This window comes from Callithrix jacchus, chromosome 8, assembly GCF_049354715.1.
Source record: "Callithrix jacchus isolate 240 chromosome 8, calJac240_pri, whole genome shotgun sequence".
In the NCBI taxonomy this organism is placed as follows: Eukaryota; Metazoa; Chordata; class Mammalia; order Primates; family Cebidae; genus Callithrix; species Callithrix jacchus.
The window spans coordinates 99,845,000-99,869,563 of NC_133509.1; the positions used below are offsets into that span (position 1 = coordinate 99,845,000).

At 37.5% G+C, this 24,564-nt stretch overlaps 1 pseudogene across 1 annotated transcript; it reads right to left on the reverse strand.

Annotated features, from left to right (window-relative positions):
- Nucleotides 1-381: 381 nt before the first annotated feature.
- Nucleotides 382-24,532, reverse strand: LOC100393335 (bifunctional glutamate/proline--tRNA ligase-like; annotated as a pseudogene). The gene is made up of 9 exons (XR_013521256.1): nucleotides 24,147-24,532; nucleotides 15,865-15,966; nucleotides 15,188-15,356; nucleotides 14,523-14,720; nucleotides 13,681-13,854; nucleotides 8,173-8,333; nucleotides 6,941-7,019; nucleotides 844-908; nucleotides 382-741 (listed from the first exon to the last, which is right to left on the reverse strand). The product of XR_013521256.1 is annotated as a bifunctional glutamate/proline--tRNA ligase-like (transcript).
- Between the last annotated feature and the right edge of the window lie 32 nt (nucleotides 24,533-24,564).

The following is a 24,564-nucleotide window of genomic DNA, read 5'->3' on the forward strand; positions in this document are numbered from 1 at the left end:
TGAAGGCACGCTCTATTTAGTCTGCTTTCAATTGACAATTTCCTACCAACGTTCAGAAGAGTTCCTGAGTTCTCATACAGCGTGTACTTTTGTTCCTTTGCATCTCTTGTTCCCTGGGCCAGTTCAAGGGAAATCTTTATTATTATTACTTTTTCCACTTGTGGGTTTGCTTTGTTTTTTAAACAGAGAGACTCAGATTCAGTATTAGGAGCTATGGAAAGAAAGTGCTTGAAGACCTATCAACGCAGGGTGTAACTGGCAATCCAGGGTCTGAGACATGGGGAGTGCTGAGATCAACAGATTCCTGGCTTTCAACTGTCTTCATCTCTTTGTAGAAATTTCCTCGTAGTACATAATGCAAGTATTTCAGAAACAAATAAATACATAAAACCATATGAGTTCATATTTATTACTGGGATTATTTACACAAAAGCCTTTATCCACTGTTAACTTAGGCATAATAATTGTGTCATGTGACTTCCTTTTAGAACTATTTTCTAGAAAATCATAAAAGGTCTGTATCTGAGAAGATACTAATATGTAAGTTTTAAAAAGTGAGAGGAGTTAAAGGGGGGGGTTTCTTCTATTTCTCAGTAGCTGCGACCAAATAAGGTATAGTACTTGGCAGGGTTCTTGCCACAGACGCATTTGGCTCCAGGATGCAGTTCACAGAGTGGTTTGAAGGGGATGCAAAGGCTTTTAGCTCCCATGGATGGAGCACCAGGTTCAAGATCTTGATCCCTGAAATTAATAAACAAATAAGAATTTCATTCATTTATGCTGCACATTGCTTTTCTTTTCCATTGCAATACTTCACAAGTTTTATCAGTTAATTATGTTTACCTGGCAGTGGTCTTTTTGATCCAGTCTTCACAGTCAATTTCCCCACAGAATGGAATCTGAACAATCTAGTAAGAAAAGGAAAAGTATTCAGTCTTTATAACTCCTTCAATTCTATTCTGTAGAAAGAGTATCTGACGCCAGTTAGAATGGCAATCATTAAAAAATCTGGAGACAACAGATGCTGGAGAGGATGTGGAGAAAAAGGAACACTTTTACACTGCTGGTGGGAGTGTAAATTAGTTCAACCATTGTGGAAGACAGTGTGGTGATTCCTCAAGGACCTAGAAATAGAAATTCCATTTGACCCAGTAATCCCATTCTGGGTATATATCCAAAAGATTATAAATCGTTCTATTATATGGACACATGCACACATTGCGGCACTGTTTACAATAGCAAAGACCTGGAACCAACCCTGATGCCCATCGATGATAGACTGGACAGGGAAAATGTGGCACATATACACCATGGAATATTATGCAGCCATAAAAAATGATGAGTTCGTGTCCTTTGTAGGGACATGGATGAACCTGGAAATCATCATTCTCAGCAAGCTGACACAAGAACAGAAAATCAAACACCGCATGTTCTCACTCATAGGCGGGTGTTGAACAATGAGAAGACATGGACACAGGGAGGGGAGCATCACACACTGGGGTCTATGTAGGGGAACTAGGGGAGGGACAGTGGGGGGTGGAGAGTTGGGGAGGGATAACATGGGAAGAAATGCCAGATATAGGTGATGGGGAGGAAGACGGCAAACCACATTGTCACGTATGTACCTATGCAACAATTTGCATGTTTTTCACATGTACCCCAAAACCTAAAATGCAATAAGATATAGATTTAAAAAAAAGAGTATCTGAGTTCTATATTAAACTTGCAAGCAAAAAGGATAGGTCTCCCAGCCCTTTTCAGGCCATGATACCTTTGCAAACCTGCTAGAAACTCTGCTCACTTATAAAAGATAGGAAAGAATGTTTTTCCTCGATCCAAAACCCACACTCACAGCACATCAAAGACACAACAAAGACATCTTTGCAGAACCCTCAAATCTCCCCCATAAACTGGCTATAACGCAGTGGCTGAAAAGAAGTTGAACTCTGGTTCTGTCTCCCTCATTTCAAAGCCAGACTGCACCTGCTCTGCCTCTCTAAATGGTTATCTTCCTGGTATTATCAGGTGCTGTTACCAATAACAATTAACATTCAGGCAAACTGCACTTTATGCCACAGTGTTCCTAACTTGTAATTTAGGCAAGTGGATCATTATTAAAGTCAAAAAATTATTTTGTATAAGAAAAAAATCCTTTCAATTTTTCTTTCTTAGACTACATAAAACAAAGGCTGAATCAAGATACTTAGGACTTTAATTTAGAAATTCACCACCTGTTTGAAAATCTCTAGCTCTGGGTTTTCTTTTAACAAAATGTGGATGTTAGACAAGTTTAAAAAAAAATTTTTTTTTTTTTTTTTTTTTGACACAGTCTCACTCTGTCATCCAGCATGGAGTACAGTGGCACAATCTTGGCTCATTGCAACCTCCACCTCTTGGGTTGAAGCAATTCTCATGCCTCAGCCTCTCGGCATAGCTGGAATTACAGACGTGAGTCACCACACCCAGCTACTTTTTTGTAATTTACTTAGTAGAGACAGGGTTTTGCCATGTTGGCCAGGCTGGTCTCAAACTGATGGCCTCCCAAAGTGCTAGGATTACAGGCATGAGCAACTGCACCTGGCCAACAAGTATTAACATTTCTTAGTTGTGAATGCTAATTTTTAAAGCATGTCTACCTCAAAATAAGGTTTGTCTGCAGTAACCTTTATGCAGTAGCCCTACAAAATATTCCTGGAGAGTTAATGAAAGGTACAGCAAAGTTGGGAATAATCTCCACATATTAGAAATACAGTGTAAAAGCAGCTGAATATCTGGAGATCTATCCAAGTGGAGACTCAAGAAACATCAGCGGTAACAGCGACACGATTCCAGCTTCCTCAGCAGCTTCTCATCAACCACTCCCAGCCACACAGTCCACACTCGGGTTCCTTCTGCAAACCCTTCCTTGCACTTGGGATTTGGTGTAACATGTTTCAAAAGGCATCTCTGATAAACAGATAGAGACTAGGAAATGACAGAAAAACAAGGAATTCATTAGGCGAACATTAATGCAGGGTGATGCGGCATTAGTTATCTAAGTCTCTTATGCTCTCCCAGTAAAATGTATTTCTAATATGTGGAGAGAATTCCCAAAGTGGATGAACTGTCTTTTTGATAATCTGGGTTAAGACAATAAAGAGGTGATACATTTTTAGGTAAGTCCTGGAGGTGGGAGTGGGTAGGCAGACAGAAGGTAGCAGAGATAGAAATAATAAACGTTTAGAGACATTTTAATATACAAAGTACCTGTGCAATAAAAACTGAAGTGAAAACAAACTTAGAAATAGAAAAGCTGAAATAACATAGTTACTTCCCTGTATTCAAAGTTGGAAATCATTTGCATAAATACAAACAAAAAGCATGGGGAAAAGTACATTCAAATAAGTATTGTTTAAAATTCATTACAAAAGACAATGAGGCCAGGCATGGTGACTTACACCTGCAGTCATGAGTTTGAGACCAGCCTCGCCAATATAGTGAAACCCTGTTTCTACTAAAAATACAAAATAATTAGTTGGGCATGGTGGCATGCACCTGTGGTCTCAGCTACTTGGGAGGCTGAGGTTGGAGAAACGACTGACCCAGGGAAGTGGCGGTAGCAGTGAGCCAAGACTGCACCACTGCACTCCAGACTGGGAGACAGAGCGAGACACTACCTGCAGGGCGGGGGGGAGACACAGAATGAGAGAAAAACTTTAATCTCTGTCTTTAGTTATGCAATGATAAAGTATTAGCAGCTAATTACAAAACATATCTTTGGGTAACACAGTTAAATCTGGTTTCTTTGAAACTTCTGTTAACTTACAAAGTTTATATTTTCATAACTAACAATTTTAATAATAAAGTAGTATTTTCTCCTTCTCTAAGAAAAAAATTACTGGCTGGGTGCAGTGGCTCCTGCACTTGAGTGGCTTGAGTAGCTGGGATTACAGGCAGGCGCCACTGCACCCAGCCAGTAATTTTTTTCTTAGAGAAGGAGAAAATACTACTTTATTATGAAAACATTCTGGGAGGCTGAGGCAAGAGAACAGCTTGGACCAGTAGTTTGAGACCAGCCTGGGCAACATGGTGAGACCCCATTTCCAGAAAATATTTAAAAATATGCTGGGAGTGGTGGCATGTGCCTGTAGTCCCAGCTACTCAAGAGACTGAGGGCGGGGGATTGCCCAAACCCAGGGAAATTGAGGATACAGTGAGCTAAGGTTATGCTACGGTACTCCAGCCTGAGTGACAGAGCAAAACTCTGTAGGAAGGCAAGAGGATGGAAGGCGAGGGGAGGGAGGGAAGGGGAGGCGAGGGGTGGGGAGGGAAGGCGAGGGGAGGGGAGGCAAGGGGAGGGGGGAGGGGAGGGAGGGGAGAGTAAACGAGGGAATGGGAGGGGAGAGGAGGCAAGGGGAGGGTCTTACTATGTTGCCCAGGTTGGACTCAAACTCCTGGGCTCAAGCAATCTTATCATCTCAGCTTCCCCATGTAGCTGTGGCTTTAAGTAGGGACCACACAGTGCCTGGCTTTAAAAAAACAACAAAAAACGTAGTTGATGGTGCACGCCTGTAGTCCTAGCTACTCTGGAGGCTAACACAAAAGAATTGCTTCAGCCCAGGAGTTGGGAGTCCAGCCTAGGCAACATAATGAGACCCCATCTCAAAAAATGAATGAACTCATTTAAAAACGACACAATCTTTGTAATATGTAATGTCTTAAATTCCTTGTAGAAAATGACAGTAACAAGAAATGGCAACACTCAAAAATCATAAATACGCGAGACGAATAATGCATGGCAGCAGTGATAAATATTCTAAATATATACACATAGCATTTATTTTTCATTGAATTAAGATTCTCCTCCTTGGAAAAATGTACTAAAATCAAGTCCTAGTAAAACCAGATATAATTTTTCATTTATACCAATAAGAAAAGTAGAAAGATCAAACTTTCACCTACATTTAAGTTCCAAAGATCTCTTCCTCCTTCTCCCCTCCTCGTAAATACCATTTTATTTACAACAACCTCAAAGGCTGCTTGATGGTCAATACATCTAAGCTGACAAACAAGGTGAGACAAGGGATGGAACGGTCCACTAAATACAAGAAACAGATATTTGTCTTCCGGTCAGTCCCGTGTTCTTTGTATATACAACCAAAATACCACAGGTTCTACTTCAGAATAGTTATTGAAATTGCTATGGTAACTTATCCAAAATTAGAATAAAAGAGATGATTCCAGCAATATCTGTCAGCATTTATTTCTTTGAAAGCAATGGATTAACTGTTACTCTGTTGATTTAACTCCTATGCAATGTCTTTAATAGACTGCTGCAAACATGACTACCATATTTCTACAATAAAGGAAAATTTTAAATTCAGTAGTTAATGGAACAAAAAAGAATAAAGTGAAAGAAAAAACACAGTGCTACAGATAACTACCCCTTCTCTAGCCTTCTATTAAAAGTAGGAAGTTTGAGGCCCGACACAGTGGCTCATGCCTGTAATCCCAGCACTTTGAGGAGCCAAGGCAGGTAGATCACCTGAGGTCAGAGTTCAAGACCAGCCTGACTAATATGGCAAAATTTCATCTCTACTAAAAATACAAGAATTAGCCCGGTGTGGTGGCAGGCACCTGCAATCCCAGCTGCTCGGGAGGCTGAGGCAGGAGAATCACTTAAGCCCGGGAGGCAGAGGTTGCAGTGAGCCAAGATCGAGCTGCTGCACTCCGGCCTGGGCAGCAAAGGAAGACTCTGTCCCCCGTCCCCCACATTCCCCCACAAAAAAGGAAGTTTGAATCAAGTGAAAAATTACAGAACCCAGAAAGGTGAAAAATTATAAAAGCAATAATCCAATAAGGACAGAAGGTTCAATACTGAAGAATTATGGCTCTGAAGAGGATTTTGATATTTTGTACTCATTTTACAGAATAGTAAAATGAAAGCCAGAGAGATTAATTTTCCCAGCTCAAGAAATGAGACATATTAATACATTATGATCATAAAAATTAAAGCTTTAATAAATTCATGCTCATTCTCAGCATGAATTTAAAAAACAAAAAAGATACACAGGAAACTGCATTACACCTAGTCAGAAGAGTGATGTAAATTCTGTATAGTTTGGGGTATTCATTTAGACAATAGCCCATGGTTTTCTCACTTGTAACCTAAAGACACAAGATTGGCTGTATATCCAAACATGTATACCATTTAAAAAGTTACATATCTGAAATTCTTCTTTATGAAAATTTAAAGTTTCAGCTTGAAACAGCTACATATCCCCAATAAATAAAACCAATTAGGAAAGCCTATGGAGTTCTAAGGAGCCAGGTAGCCCCATTCTGAAAAACAGGCTTAGAATGAGCAATGCTTTTCTTCTCATTATTCAGAAAGTTCAGTCAGTTGAGAGCTGAGTATGTATGGTCAGGGAATGGAAAGAAACTGACTTTTCACCTTGTTTTAGGCAGCCGCATATGAGAGCTCTAAAGCTAAGCAATGGTTACTTTAGGAACTTACATGAAACTGAAATAACAGAGATTTTCAATAAGGAAGAAATTAGGAGGCATACAGAATCAGTGTTCTTTAGAAAGTAGCATATCAGACATGGGAAAAAATTCACATAATCAGTTCAAAGTATTACTCCAAAATGGTATAATGTTTTAATGCTTTGGGGAAATCAGTAAAAAACAAATACACACACTCACTGACGCTCTCTCTCTCTCTCTACACACACACACACACACACACACATTATATACTTATATATAAAACATACATTTAAATATAAAACAAAGACTATATGAGACTATATATTTATATATATATAAAATGTTGAGTAATGTACTATCTTTTTATGTGATTGACTTAAAAAAGGATTAATATCATGTATAAATGCAATGAGCCTTAAAATACAATTTACTGAAATATTTTTATACTAAAAACTTTTTGAAAGTCTCTGACCTTTCCAGAATCTAGTATCTTCTGAAAGTCTTCCATTGTATTAGCCACAATCATATGAGTCTTAAGGTCTTCAGAAGCCCTACCAAACAAATTAGAAAAGAATACATAATTGTTCTCACAAATATGACCAAGTTTTATAAAACACACAATTAATGAAAACATAATAACCTGGCAGTCAGAAGGACTCAGTTTGAATCTCAAGTCTGTCACTCACAGTGACCATTCGTATATTACAGTTATCTTATCATTGCACTACTGTGAGCCTTAAATGCATGGGAAATTTGTTACACACACAACAGGTCATCATAACTTTTGTTACTGCTGTTATATCTCTAATGACCAACATTCTTTTTCTGGCATTAACACATCACCTATGGGAGTGTTATTTTTTAAACCTCCCTGGTCTTAAACATTTCCAAATTCAGAGGAAATATGTATAAAAGATACATATATATTATATATATCTTACATCAGTACGTAAGTGCCCTTCCATAAGATGCAGACACCACCCTCTCCCAAACTGCGCCCCTATCCTCAGTGGTAGTGGGCCTTCCTCTCTGCTTTCTGCTCCAGGTTGGCAGGAAAGAAAATAAGGTGCCAAAGCTAAGCCACTAATCTGGTGCCTCTGCCCTGAGATCTGTGATTCTAAAAGACTCTCTCCATCGGTGAGGGTGGCCCTAAGGCCTTCCTCTATCCCTCATTCCCAACCACAATAGGGAGGTTCTCAGCCTTGGCTATATTATAATCCCCTGAAGGAGCTTTTAACAGTATAGGTGCCAGGCCCTCTCCAGACAAATTAAATTATATGTCTAGGAAGGCACTGGTATTTACTAAAGCTTCCCAGGTACTGCCAATGTGTACCCAGCCTTAAGCCCTCATATTTATATCTCATAAAAACCTAGATCTATATGCAGCTATCTATTTATTTATTTGGAATTTTTTCATTTTTTCTAAAATTAAAAAAATAAAAATAAATAAATAAACCTAGATCTAAAATTAATGCAAATTAATCCAGGGGACAGAAACTTCATTGTCGCAAAGCTAGTAGGAAGCAGATGGCACTTAGAAAAATAACCATAATACAAGTAAAAAACCCAGAGAGTGGTGAATTAAGCAGCATGAGGGCTCAGAGGGAGGGAATAATCACTTCCAATTGGGACAACCCCAAATATTCCTTGATATAAAGGTGGTAGAAGATTTGGAGAGAGACATAAGCAATTTGGAGCAACTACCTTGTGAAAAGGGTGACATGGATGTCTTCCAAAATAGCTTGAAGTTTAGTCTCTGCCTCATTTTCAGCAACTGTCAGCTTTTCTCCGGTATCTCGTCTGACAGCTACAAACTGACAGCTCTTCATATCACATGGCCCAACTTCAAATCTAATGGGAACTCCCTATAAGACAAAAAAGGCAGTTAAAATGATATATGAATGCCTCCAGCTGAATATACAGATATAATTCATGGCTTTATCTACAGTAAATTATACAAAAAATAACAATAATAAGAAAATAAAGGCATAGGAAAACAAGGTAATACTGCAGAGATACTATAGAAACCTATTCCAGTAAGAAGGCATAAACCTAAAGAAAAAAATCTACTACTGCCTTAGTGATTCTAAGGAAAGGAAGTTCTTCATGGAGAAAGAGAGTCGTTTCTAGGCCAGCATTCCCAACTTTTCTCACAAACTAGCATCCAGAAAATGTATCTGCAAAGTAATGGGGTTACAGAAAGGCTTTTTGAGGCTAAATCTACCACAAGCCACTGAGGGGATCAGTACCATGACACATTTTTGACCCATTTCTGATACAGTGGTGTTCTCTGGTTGCGAAGCCCTCATTCTGGATATTCTATATTTAGCATGCATTATGATCACCTGGAAGGATTGTGAAAGCAGATTTCAGGGTCCCACCTCCAGAGTTTTTTATTATAGTAGGTTGGGGATGTGACCTGAGAATTTGTTTGTTTGTTTATTTTTGAAGACAGTCTCCCCTGTTGACCAGACTGCAGTGCAGTGGCATGATCTCGGCTCACTGCAACGTCTGCCTCCAAGGATCAATTGATTCTCATGCCTCAGCCTCCCGAGTAGCTGGGATTACAGGCACCCACCACCACACCTGGCTAATTTTTGTATTTTTAGTAGGCATTGGATTTTGCCATGTTGACCAGGCTGGTGCTGAACTCATGGACTCAACTGATCTGCCTGCCTCCACCTCCCGAAGTGCTGGGATCACAGGTGTGAGCCATCATACCTGGCCAAGAGTTTTAATTTCTAACAAGTTTCCAAGTGAGGCAGACACTGCTGGTCCTAGGACTACAGTTTAAGAACCACTTCCCTATGCTGTTTTGATCTTTCAAAGCAACTTAAGGACTGACTGCAAGTTTAAGATTTGTGAATGTTCAATCCTTGTGAATGAATATCCCATAACAGGATTAAAATCCTTAAGGTTTAGGGAAACATCTCATTTTTAGGGCCCAGGACCATATCTGATAAACAGTTGGTTTTAAATAATTTTTTTGAAAAAATAATCCTTTAAAATTAACTTGGGATTTTCATAAGTTAGGTGCTCCTACATACAATTTAGATGTTGGGTGGTATACCCAAAAATACCATAGGAAAAATTTAAGGTATTAATCTAGAAGTCCTTATTTACCCCAAGAGAAGATTTATTTTATAAAATGAGATAAAAAAAATATGGAACAAAATGTTGTATGCTAAATATTACATTATTTTATTATTTTCGTTTATTCATTCAATGTAGAATACTGGATGTATTACATGCATTTGTAAGATACAGTGTTCCCAGCACTTTGGGAGGCCGAGGCGGGTAGATCACGAGGTCAAGAGATCGAGACCATCCTGGTCAACATGGTGAAACCCCATCTCTACTAAAAATACAAAAAATTAGCTGGGCACGGTGGTGTGTGCCTGTAATCCCAGCTACTCAGGAGGCTGAGGCAGGAGAATTGCCTGAACCCAGGAGGTGGAGGTTGCGGTGAGCCGAGATCGCGCCATTGCACTCCAGCCTGAGTAATGAGGGAAACTCCGCCTCAAAAAAAAAAAAAAAAAAAAAAGATACAGTCCTAAGTGCAATGAGATCTTAAAGATGAGTAAGAAATACATCTTGTTCTCAAAGAAGCTTCATGCTTTGTACGATAAATAAGGCACAAATACAAACAATAAAAATTAATACAGAAAGTCAGCAGTGAGAGACTATTCCTCAGCTGGAAGAGAGAAGAAAAGCTACTGGAGAAGGTAAAAATTAATAAGTAAATATTCATCAGAATTAAAGAACATTCTATAAAATAACCGACCTGTAGTTACAAAAATGCCTAAGTCATAAATGACAATGAAAGTCTGACGATCTACTTCTGATTGAAGAACACTAAAAGGACATGACAGCGAAACGCAGTAAGACCGGATCCCACACTGAAAAAGGAGAGAGCCATTGGTAGTCTGCAGCAGGGTGTCTGAGCTTGAGTCAGGCGAGAGGACATCCAGCATGAGAACAGTCTTGCATAGAGTGACAGAACCCATGATGGATAAGGAGCTCATTCACACAGGGGAGTGGGTGACAATGGCAATGAGAGACTGGTGACATCAAATAAATTCATGTACTAAGAATAATTAGAGCTAGGTTTTTCATTGTCAGAAAAGGGAATTACAAGCACAAAATGGGGAAAAAACTAGAATGCATCCTGTGGTGTTTGTTGTTTTTTGTTTTCTCCTTGAGAGAGTTTCACTCTTGTCGCCCAGGCAGAAGTGCAATGGTGCAATCTCGGCTCACTGCAACCTCTGCCCACCCCCGGGTTCAAGTGATTCTTCTGCCTCACCTTCCTAACTGCAACTACAGGTGCCCACTACCATGCACAGCTAATTTTTGTATTTTTAGTAGATAAAGGGTTTTGCCATGTTGGATAGGCTGGTGGCCAACTCCTGACCTCAGGTGATCCACTTGTCTCAGCTTCCCAAGGTGCTACGATTACAGGTATGAGCCACCGCACTTGGTCCATCATGTGGTTTTTTTTAATTGGAATTCAAAGTATAGCTATAAACTCTTGGTTTTCAACATACATAAATAGATAGAGAAATATGGTGGTAAAAGTGTACATGTGTCTGTATGTGTCTACACATATACATATTCAGTAGCTCCATCTACTGAGAAGGCCTGGGAGAGGGGATAGCTCAAAAGCAAGGAGCATACCCAGCACTAAATACCATTCTCCACTAAACAGAACCAGAACTTCTTAGAGACATAGCTAATAACTGGGCCAGGGGAGAGAAAGTACAACATAAGCCTACAACATCTTGTGCCAAGAAGGAGGGAAGTACCTAAAGAATGATGGAGAATGCCAAGAGGACACAAAACCCAGCTTTAAGGGATCCTCTTGGTCAAGACGGAGACACTTTAAGCATCAAAACAAATAATGTTAGTAACAGATTCTATAACCCAGTGCATAATAATGGAAACCATGGATCCAAAAAATAGAAATTCATTAATAGAAAGGCTAATAAGAAACGTGCTGTGTCAAGATCATGATAATCAAAGAAAATCTGAGAAATGATTACAGACTAAAAGAGACTAAAGATACATAATAACTACATACAACACATAATTCTGAACTAGATTCTTCTGCTATAAAGGAACACTAGTCAGACAGCTTTGAAAGCTGCATGGGGTCTAGAATTAGACTATAGCAGTATACAAACATTACTACACTTAACTTGTATTATGCAGGAGAATATGTTTGCAGGGTGATGGAGCATCGGGTTAGTATCTTATTTTCAAACAATTCAACCAGGAAAAATTAATTATTTGTACAGAACCTGCTTTATTTTAAGTCTGTGACTGTTACATGATAAAAGCTTTTACAACCCAGGTAGAATACCACAAGCAAATACACGGAGGTGGAAAAAACAGGCTGTTTGTGAAGAAGAGAGAAAAGGGCATATGAAAGGGGATAATGAAAAGTGAAAGCTGGAAAGGTAATCTGAAGCCAAATCATGGAATAGGCAAATATTTTGTTGATAGTTTTGTTCTAAAATTAGCTACAAATTTAACTGTAAAAGATTTGTGTTTTGTTTCAACAGCAACACAAAATTTAATCCTTCCACATAGTAAAAAGAAAAGTTAATTCAGATTATTTTCCCCTTTATATTTTCATAATATAGGAAGGGGTACTAAAGCAGAATTATAGGGTTGCTGGGTTCTGGCCTTACAACCAAACCATATTATACCTCATTTATTAATCTGAGTAAGTTTCAAAATACATGTATACATTGCTCACATACTTTAGTCAGTCACTGTAAACTAAATATAAATCCAGATCTCCTAAAATATTTTCTCAGACTCTTTGACTAAATGGAACTAAAGTAGCATTAAAAAGTATAACTATTATCTTCCACTAGATAGTGAACTCTCTTTCTCAATGTTCTTTAACTTGAGGCAAGTTTAGAACGCAGGTGCTTTATTTTCCTTCCTGAGGAATACAGACAAGGAAGCTGTAGCAGACCCAAGTCATACTAAGAATACCTCCCCAACGTAGTCTAGGCTTACCAGGGCACTAAAAGAAGAGTGGCAAAGACAAAGCCGCGTCAGTCTAAGGATGGGAAATGAATAAAAGAGGAATTCAGGAAGGAGTGTGGACAGTTTCTTTCCTTTTAATCATGCTAGCAGCCAGCAATACATTTCTCCTTTAATGTTTTGTACCCTAAGTTAAGTAGAAATTAGTTTAGAGAAACTGCTGCTGGTATCACACAATAGCAATTTATAAGTAAGCAAAAGAGAGTGCAATGAAAAAGGAAATGACATGGGAAAAAAATGTATGTTTAGGAGAACATGTAAAGAAACAGTTATATTACATAAAAGGGAGGTATTATTATCAATGTGATCACTATTCCTCAGCGCAAGAGATTTACATCAGGGGCCATTTGAAACAAATAAGATGATAAATATTAGCAACTCTGGGAATCCTAGACATATAAATCCTTAAAAATTCCAATATTGCTGAGCTTCCGTAATTTGAAAGCTTGCAGTTACAATCTCAATATATTCTCTCATCCCATCGTCTATAATATGAGTTTATAGAGTCTCAATCCTTAATTTCTAGATCTAGTAAGATTTCCTCTTTCAGCATAAGTAAAAATGTTAAATCCCAGAAGTTTATAAAACAGAATTAAGGGCACGGATAATGTATTAATGACAATGTGCAATAAATGAAAGTTACATAGCAAACAATAAAGCAGAATTTAGACTGCTTTATATACACAAAATAAAAATCAACAAACTGGTACAAAACGATGTGGTGTGAAAAATCAAGTATAAAATTAATCTCGGATGTTTCACTATTAGCTATAACAGAAAGCTAAGAGATGTCCACGTACCATTATTCTGGTGGTCATACTATATAAATAACATTTTTATATGAATTCCTGGCATAAACATTTTAGTATACCAGCCACATGATGTTTGTTAATCATAAACGAGGGCTTCAAGATCATTTTTAATCTAACATAATAAAAATAGGTTCCACAAAAACTACTTTAAATTTAGGTATCACTATTACAAAGCTATGAACTGTGTCAGTGCTCAACAGTTTCAGTGAAGAAGAAAAAAAACTCACAACTATCAAAATAGAGGAAAGCAATGAAAAGCCTTAAGTTTTATAAAAACATATGCAGAGGAAAATCTAAACTCAATTTGCAGGTGTTGAGGGGTAACACATACAACAGAGAAATTTACCTTGAGCTCCCAGTGATTGAATTTTCAACCTGGAGAATAGTTATCCCGTAAATCAGCTCTGACTCGGATGTTAACACTGAGTAACCGCCTTCGATAATCATTGCATTTTGCCATCAGCACTTCTTTGTCTTCTTCAGAAAGTGCATTGGTAATGCCACAAGGAATAACCACCACCTAGAATCCAGCACAATGTCCCAAAATTAAACAAAGAAACAGCATACAGAAGCAATGAGCTCTCAGAAGTCAAAACCTACTAGTGACTATATTATTAACACAAATCAGCTTGTGTGACTTCTAATCTATACGTAATGTCTACTAATTACCTGCAAATCACTTACCCATGCTAAATGTATTTTCATCTGACCTACTATATTTAATGTACATATATATATTTACATTTTTTTCAGCCTCCCTAGTAGCTAAGACTATCAGTGCATGCCACCACACCTGGCTAATTGTTTGTAGACTGGGTTTTGCCATGTTGCCCAGGCTAGTATCAAACTCCTGGGCTCAAGCAATCTGCCCTGCCTTGGCCTCCCACAGTGCTGGGATTACAGGTGTGAGCCTTCATGCCCAGCTCATTTAACCTATTATAGTTTTTAAAAAATGACTTCTAAAAATGTTTATATAAGTAGCTTAAAAATTAAAAGAGTAAGAAACAATAAATAATGTAAATGATACACACAGTTACACAACACTAGGGTCTAGGCTACATTCTATGTTTCTATTATCAGAGATATCTGCCTGAATGATATTCAGAAAATCATCCTTTCAAATTTCCTTTAGTAAAATAATGGCTTGTATTTTATAAAATGAATGATAGACAGAAATATTTTCCTTACCTGAACACATGCTACACGGGGTGGCAATACTAAACCCATATTGTCCCCATGAATCATGGTCATAACACCAATAGTTCAAGTCGTCAGGCCCCAGGAGTTTTGATATGCAAATTGCTTCTCTCCTGGCGTCTTTGGATCTTCAAACATGATTTCAAACATTTTGGAAAAATTCTGCCCTAAATGATGTGATGCTCCTCCCTAATATATAGAGAGAAATATAAGCTTGAATTTTAGTAACGCATTATGCCCTTGAACATGATTACTATAAGATCACATGCTTTAAAATGGCACTAGACTTCTTTTTCTCCCCTTTCTTACATTAAATGAGGTTTTTAAATATAAGCATAATTACTATAACAAGAGATTCAGATTAGTCAAAAAATACTATTTACAAGTGTCTTGCTCTGGACTGCCCCTTTTATAGCAGTAATTTTACTTACAACGGTTAAAAAGTAATTCATATTTTAGTAATTCAGGATACGTACCGTGAGTTAATGGACCAAGGAGACAGAGGAATGGGATAGATTTGCTTTAAATTATTATACGAAAGTACATGAAATACTTATATTTTAAGAGTCTACTTCTTTGATGACAGAATAAATTACTGGATCTGTCCATGGACTGTGCTCATAGTGCCCTATGAATCCTGTGTGGCAGTCTGATACCTGGATAGCTCTTCCACTAGCAGATATAAATGCTTCTACTGTAGTTGTATAGTCTCCTCCTGCAAATTTTTCCTTTTCCGTCTTTCTTCCTTTTTCCGTCTTTCTTTCTTCCTTTTACAACAGGTATTGCCAGGAGTTCTTCATATACTTGAGCATATAAGTCAAGTATCTGCATTTTAAATGTAAATGTGTTCAAATTTGGGGTATATTTATTCACTAAAATCTATAAAACTGCACTACTTAAGACTAATTGTGTGGGAAAAGCAATTCAAACAATAAAAACCTCTTTTTATGAAAAGGTTAAAGCAGCCAGTGTGAATTTATTAAGAAAGATATTCAACGAAGCAATGTAAAAAGAAGTCAAATAACTTTAAAAAATGTATATGTTTAGAATATAAAAAAATAAATGTTACAAAAGATATATAGGATCAAAATGAAAATTTCTTGAAAAATAATTTTCTACAAATTAAAGCCCAGAAGTATTTTCACCTGAAAATTTAAAAGAGCATATATTCCTTATTAATAACATTCCAATAAGCAGTTACCTAAATCCACGTAACTGCTTTGAATTAATTTGATTTGGCTTTTAACAGGTGTTACATACATTTTTAAATAACAAAATAGCAGATCCCGAACAAAGAAATGGAACATAGTTAATACGGAAAATAACTTTATACCTCTTCTGCTGCTTCTTCAATGGTAGCAAAAGCACTGTGCCCCTCCTGCCAAAGAAATTCACGAGTACGTAGGAAAGGCTGAGGGTGCTTGAACTCCCAACGCTGGAAGAGGCAAGAAAACAATTTGGTCATTACAGAGAGCTTTCCAGTTTTTTTTGGAGACAGCGTCTTGCTCTGTCACCCAGGCTGGAGTGTGGTGGTGCAATCATGGCTCACTGAAACCCTGTGCCTTCCAGGGTCAAATGATCCTCCTACCTTAGCCTCCCATGTAGCTGGACTACAGGTGCATGCCACCACACCTGTCTAATTTTTAAATTTTTAGTAGAGATGTTGTTTTTGCCATGTTGCCCAGGCTGGTCTCAAAATCCTGGGCTCAAATGATCTGTCTACTTGACCTCCCAAAGTGCTGGGATTATAAGTGTAATCCACCATACCCAGCCACTTTCCAATTTTTATTACCATTTTATATGGTAATCAAAAATCATGATTGATCTTAAATACTTCAAAAATACTTCCATACTCCTAATCCGTTGAAAATAAAAACAAAATATGCTTTAAAAAGGAAGGTGAATAATCATTAAAGAATATAAGAGGGAGTGTACACCTACCACCACATTGCACCACTGATTGAGCCTGATGGGCAGGTCTCTGTGTGACTGCACCCATTTTGCATATGCAGGATACATTACTGAAAGACATGGGAAAATAGAGACAGTCATTTACAGCTTTATTTCTCCTTTAAGGCTGGTAAGAGCTAAACCAGCAAGATAATTAATAGGAATTAAAATGTAAAAAATAAATTAAAAAAGTAAAATGTATGTTTGTATAAACATATTTCCAATGCTTATAATAGTATTGTTATCTATTTCATAAAGTGTATTACTCAAGGATAGCAATCTAAACAATCATATTTTACGTTCTTCACATAAGATTTTACATTCTTCACATAACACGATGTACTTTGACAGTTTTTACATTCTGTTTTTAAAAACACTAATAAAGGTCATATTCTATGTTAAGTTCTTTGCATTCATTAACCTGTTCAATTCTCATATTCAAACCATAAGTAGGTATCATAATCTCAGTTTTAAAGATCTGGAAGCTGAGTTTACAGAAGTTAAACAATTTGCTGAATCCAGAAGTTATGAGAAGCAGAATTAATTTACATCTATCTGATGCATCTATTCAGAGTATGAAAGCTCTTGCTAGGCCGGGCGCAGTGGCTCAAGCCTGTAATCCCAGCACTTTGGGAGGCCGAGGCAGGTGGATCACGAGGTCAACAGATTGAGACCATCCTGGTCAACATGGTGAAACCCCGTCTCTACTAAAAATAGAAAAAATTAGCTGGGCATGGTGGCGCACACCTGTATTTCCAGCTACTCGGGAGGCTGAGACAGGAGAATTGCTTGAACCCAGGAGGCAGAGGTTGCAGTGAGCCAAGATCGCGCCATTGCACTCCAGCCTGGGTAACAAGAGCGAAACTCTGGTTTAGAAAAAAAAAAAAAGGCAAAAGTTAAGATCAAATTCAGAGATAAGGGAAACAAAAAATTCAATCTCATATGCTTGGTACCTGAAATATGAAAGATTATTTTTCATCTTTAATTTCTTTTTTTTTTTTTTTGAGACGGAGTTTCGCTCTTGTTACCCAGGCTGGAGTGCAATGGCACGATCTCGGCTCACCACAACCTCCGCCTCCTGGGTTCAGGCAATTCTCCTGCCTCAGCCTCCTGAGTAGCTGGGATTACAGGCATGCGCCACCATGCCCAGCTAACTTTCTGTATTTTTAGTAGAGACGGGGTTTCACTATGTTGACCAGGATGGTCTCGATCTCTTGACCTCGTGATACACCCGCCTCGGCCTCCCAAAGTGCTGGGATTACAGGCTTGAGCCACAGCGCCCGGCCTTCATCTTTAATTTCTGATTAATCCATACACAGGGTTGGAAATGTGGTACTTACATGTTTTTTCTTGGACTGACACATGATTGAGGCCTATGGCGACCTTTCCACTTAATGTCATTATAGGTTAAAAATAAAATAAAATAGGCCGGGCGCGGTGGCTCACGCCTGTAATCCCAGCACTTTGGGAGGCAGAGGCGGGTGGATTACGAGCTCAAGAGATCGAGACCATCCTGGTCAACATGGTGAAACCCCGTCTCTACTAAAAATACAAAAAACTTAGTTGGGCCTGGTGGTGCGTGCCTGTAATCCCAGCTACTCAGGAAGCTGAGACAGGAGAATTGCCTGAACCCAGGAGGCGGAGGTTGTGGTGAGCCGAGATTGCGCCATTGCACTCCAGCCTGGGTAACAAGAGCAAAACTCCGCCTCAAAAAAATAAAATAAAATAAAATAAAAAGCCTAAGGTTGCTTCAGTCATATCAATGAGGAATAAAGACAAAATGCTCAAATGTCTTGCCTAAAGTCACAATGCTAGATATCTGCAAAGCTGGGATTAGAACTCAAAGCTGACCCAGGATCTACCATTTTTTCCAGTACAAAGTATTATTTTATTCTGTTTTTCCTTGGCCCTAGAAAAAGGTGAAAACTGTTAGTTATCACATAAGAACATGAAACAGTCATAAGAATGATGTTAAAAATTTTCTAAAGATTAGCACATTCAACCATTACCATAAAAAGGAAACCAAGGTTTAGGAAATCTAGGTTTAGGTCAATTTTGTTTCAAATGGCATTGATAAAAGACAAAACCAGGTAAGCTTACTTAATATAAAAGTTTGAATTTATTGGTCAAAATTCCAAGTGGCTCAGATTTAAAATACAACTGATGTAAAAAAATCAATGCATTATGACATGAGAAAACTGTTACTGATTCTTTATGTGCTTCCAATTTGATTGCTTTGGCCTTCCAAACAAATATATGGCAGTACCAGAAACCTATTAGTATGATAATAAAGCCTCGCTTCTGGATGTATACAGTCTCTGCACTTCGGGGATAACAAATAAACAAACAAATATCAGTGTGAAGACCTGCTCTAGATTTAATTTAATAGAAGAATATTAGCAGAAATTATAAAATGTAAGGAAAATCAGATTGCTTTCACTTTAGGTTCCTATAAAAGTTCATTTCTGTAAGAGCTAAAAGCTAATAGCTTCTATTTTTTAGCCCATTGTTCCTACTTAATTTTTGTGTTTTGGTTTTTTTTTTCCAAAATTCTAAATTTTTAAAAATCCAAACCTAATAGCTTCAAGTTATTATCTATTACTATCCAAAACACAGTGAGTGCAGTGGGTCCTTTTATATACAAAAAATAGTACAAGTTGGTAGAAATATACTAATCAAGGTTATGAACAGAGAAAAAGAAAATAAACAAAAGGCATATATTAATACATAGATGAATATATACACACACATGTACACAAACACTTATATATCCATACTTCAATATCTGGAATGCTTTTGCCTGATTATATACCTCCCATCCCCAAAAATGAAAGTAGTTTTATAATTCAAGAATATATTTTTCCTATTATAAATACATATTTTTCTGGTCACATGTAATGAATTAAATTGAATCAGTGATGACACGCTATCTGGTAATAGCACAGGGATTAAGACCCTATTTAAAGTGAAAGTATACTTTCCTAGAACTTAACACTATGAAACCATTCATGTTTCATTACCACAAAGTTTATAACATCATAAAAGTAATAGTGATATCAAAAAGAAAATGCATAAGAGTTTTCCTATTTTTGTTGAACCTATGTAACTTCAAAAAGGAAACACATGTATATTACTATGGAAATGGGTCCCCACATTTTTATACCTTCTATTTACTCCATTGTAGCCAGCCTCAGCCACATAATTCACATGCAGAACTATCACCCTTTGAACTAAATGAATTCTGTTATAATGGAGAGCTGAGACTTGAAAAAATTGCTTACAATTGCACATACAAGTGAAAAAGATAGCTAAGTCTAAATTAAGATGTTGGCTATGAGGTTTCCAATAGGACCTTGACATGACTGTTGACCTACTCATGACATGATCGCACCAGTACGGATTTGGAATTCTATTAGTATTCCCAGAGGAAAAAAAAGTCAAGGAGTCATCAAGAAAACAAATCTATATCTTCTACTCCATCAGCCAATTACCGTTGTTAAAGTGGAATTAGATGGGTATTAACAATGCGAAGGGGATAAGGATTAAGCAGATGACTGAATATATCGCAAGCACTGGTGGTCATATTTTGGCTTTTTAGCATTGTTTTGCTTTTGCTGCCTAGTTCTTAAAAACTCTAAAACAGGAATGTGCAAAGCAGATTAATGGCTAATATCATGCCTGAAAAAATACAATTTATAATATATTTGCTAATTGGATAGTGCACAAATATTTTCACATAAGAGTGCTATTTCATACCGGCATAGATTGAATAGCTAAACAAAGATTTAGTAGAAACCTGCATCTGTCTATAAGTACAGGACCACTGGAAAGATAATAAAAGGCTTTAACAAAATTCCTTATCCTACTTTAAGGCAGAAAATTCCCCAATCAAATTTCAAAAACGTTATCTTTTCTTTAAAAGTAAGGATAATAATACAACTCAACTGATTATAAAACCAGACACTTTTACTGGGAGAGGTGGCAGTATACTCTAACACTTAAGAACATGATCTTTGACTCTATGGAAACCCAGTTTCAATTCTGGCCTCTGCCACTTGCTATAGCTTTGTGACCTTGAGGAAATTATTTAAGCTATGTCTTGATTTCCCAATCTGTAAAACTGAGAGTATCCATGTTATATGGTAGTGTGAGTTTAAATGAGCATGCTTGTGTAAAAACTTTACTTAGTATTTAATTAGTATTAGCTTTAGCTATTATAAAATGTTATGTCTACACATTCATTGAAATCAGGCAGCTATTTTGTCTACAGACAAAATTCACTTTTATTATATGGTGAATGGAATTCCTTAAGTACTAACAGGTCAAAGTCAAGAAACCCATAAAAGTATTGGTTATCAATAGCAAAGTCTAAAGTATTATATAAAATCTGGCTTTGCTTTATTTATTTATTAATTTAGAGATGGAGTTTTGCTCTTGTCTCCTAGGCCAGAGTGCAATGGCATGATCTTGGCTCACCATAACCTCTGCCTCCTGGGTTCAAGGGATTCTCCTGCCTCAGCCTCCTGAGTAGCTGGAATTATAGGCATGTGCAACCATGCCTAGCTAATTTTATATTTTTAGTAGAGATGGGGTTTCTTCATGTTGGCCAGGCTGGTCTGGAACTCCAGACCTCAGGTTATCTGCCCACCTTGGCCTCCCAAAGTGCTGGGATTACAGGTGGGAGCTACTATCCCGGCCTGGTTTTAATTTTTACTGCAAACTCTACTTCATCTGGGGGGGGCAGTGGGCGGGCGCAATCACAAAGCACTAGGCAGATTTGACTTAAGGGCAGGAGGAGATTTACCAGTTTAAACTGCAAGTTAATATCACCAAGACACAAAAAGTAGTTTTGTTGTGTTTTGAATAGAAATCTTTCTGTCACTTTTTTTTTAAGACAGGGTCTCGCTCTATTGTCCAGATTTAAGGGCAGTGGCATGATCATAGCTGACTACAGCCTCAAAGAGCTCCTGGACCCAAGGGATCCTCCCACCTCAGCCTCCCTAAGTAGTTGGGAATACAGGCACATGCCACCATGCCCAGCTAATTTTTTTTAAACTTTTTGAAGACAGAGGTCTCACTATGTTGTCCAGGCAGGTCTTGAACTCCTGGATTAAAGTGATTCTCCCACTTCGGTGTCCTAAAGAGCTGAGATTACAGTCATGAGCCTCTGCGCTTGGCCTACCTCTTGATGAGTTCACTAAGACCTGATTAAAGTTTCTGGTACCACTTTCTGCCTTCTCTTCTTATATCAAAGTTTTTACCCATTTACAAACTATGTTTTACTAATTGAATAGCACTCTCACTTCCCTCTTTTCACACAATCCACTTATTTTGATATTAAGCATACTTACTACCTCTTTTGTCTTTTAAAGTCAACTTTGAATTAATGGCATATCAGGACAGACATATTGGTGCTAGTCTAAAATACCTATGTAAAAACATAATCCAATGAGTACATCAATAAACTTGGAGTAGCATCACTTGATGAATCAAGACTACCAGTATTTACCTTTTTAGTGTGTGGACATAGAATGACCAATACTCTCCCACATCCCAAAGACTTGAAAACTGATATTTTGAGGTAGTGAAAATATGCAACGTTTTCACTTATAACATCAAATGTAAATCCTTCATTTAGATGTACACTTTGATACTGTGGTGGATTATTCCTAAATCTTTTCAACCCTTGTTAAATATTTCCAGTGAGTTACGGTAATCTTACTTTGCAGTATGATTTTTTAAAAGGTGTAACACACCTAAACACACACACACAAAGGATACAAAGAAATACAGCTTAGTTTTTCAACATAAATAAAATCCAAACAATGATATATCTTACAATAGTGTAAGAATACTTAAAAATACATTGTTTTAAAAAAACAGTGGCAAAGAATGCCAGGCATCTGTACGGAAAGTGAAGGTTTGCAATGGCAAGTCATTAAAGGGAGCAATCACACAAAAAAGTAAGAGGCAATGGGAATGTGCTATTAAATTTTTAGTCGTATTTTTAAAATAAAATTCTAATCAAGAAAAAAAAAGCAGAGATGTCCAAACACGACAAGAAAAAAAAACCCTATAACAAATCTAATAAATTTAACTTGCCCTGCCAGATCTTTATAACTTATCGGAAATTTCCCTTGACTTAATATTGACACAGAGATGTGTAAATCAATACATTCAGAATGAAAGATATATTTTAATTTAAAAATGTTTCCACTGTAGCAGTAAATCTATGCACTTAGCACATAAAAATCATTAAGAGTTTAAATGTTCAGACATTACCTTGGGGTTGACCAACACACCTGTAGGTGAATGCCAAATACTAAATTCTGACCACCCAGATATTTACTCTTTATGTTCCGTATAAGGCAATCTTTACAAAATTTACTGAAAAATATTTATAAATACTAGACAAACAGATTTTCATTGAGAATCTATCAAAGCCTGCAACCAGGGCACCACCTATCTGCTGCTGATAAAATGTCCTACTTTTGTATATTATATAACTACAGGCTATTGTGATCTTACCAAATGAAATGAGAAAGTAAAAGAAATAAAACTACCCTTAAGCTCAGTGATTGTCTATGTGGTCAGAGCCTTTAGCTGGGCCATCCAATATGGCAGCCACTAGATATATGCAGCTGTTAAATTAAGATGTATTCAAAGTATAAAATACACGAAAGATTTTGAAGATTTACTCCAAGTATAAAATATATTTTTTTGCTACAATAACTTTATTGTTATGTACACACATTTTTAGGATAAAAATCAAATAATCTGTTTCACTTAGGAATGTATCATAATTATATAAAAAGTGAGACTTCAACAGACAAGCACAAGAGTTTACTATAGTTTAAATTTATCTCCTTAAATAAATCTTTTTTGATGCATAAATTTAAGTTGGTATATCACATCATAAATCTAAACCATCTTGAGTTTAAATATATTAGTACTGTCCTCACTTCCCCACCTTCCATAGATGGTGACACAAAGGATGAAACAAAAAATGGGGCAAAGGATGTATATCAGATGATGTAGAAAGAATGTATCATTTTTTTTAAACCATCATTAGAAAAGCCTGTTGTATTTCAGAAAGAAAAGTGCCTTTTGCTGAATATATTAACAGATGCTTTCAACAACATCATTTACTTAAAACTTTGTGTTTCCAAATCAGATATGTAAATGTGATACTAATGAAATCCCATCTCAACAAAAATTAGCCAGGCGTGGTGCTGTGAGCTTGTAATCCCAGCAACTCGGGAGGCTGAGGCAAGAGAATCGCTTGTACCAAGGAGGCAGAGGTTGCAGTGAGCAGAGATCATGCCACTGCACTCCAGACAGAGGGAGACTTCGTCTTAAAAAAAAAAATAATAAAAATAATAATAATGCTGTGAATCTGACCTATTTCCACCTTAAAAATATACATATGTAAATTTAAAAAGATTAAATAAACCTTCCCAGTTAAAAGTGGAAAGGAAGCCAAGCTCCACTGACTTGTATTCAATTGCAGATGCACTGCATCTCAGGAATGAGTGAGAGCAAGGCCTAGATGTCTTCAGACCATCCATCACAGCTCCCTCCCGCTTCCATTCCAGGTCCAGCGGAGCGGCCTCAGGCCATCATACCCTTCCCTGACTTCCCCCTCCCCAGGGCCACCAGACTCACCAGCTGTTCCCGGCTGCTGGAGCTCCGATCGGTTGGCGCCCGGCGGCCCCGAACATTAAAGACACCCAAGAGCCTGGCCTCGAGGCTCAGGCCCGTGAACACACTCCAACTACTACAGCACCGGCGACTTGCAAAATACAGTTCAGCATTTTGAGATGAGCTTCCGGAAGCCGACTGAGGCCGAAACCCGATGCCCGGAGCAACCATTAGTTCTCCTCGCTTACTGCTTTCCCTTCCTGTAATTCCCTCTTCATACTCGCAGTAGAGACAGAGACAAATAAACTTTTTGTGCTGCAAAGAAATTTCTTAATTGTCTTTTTAGTACTCTTAAAGTCGAAATAGCGTCAGAGAAAAGAGGAGTGAACAAACAATCGAACCCCGGGAGTGAGCTATGGTTTAGCCCAGTTACCATGGACAC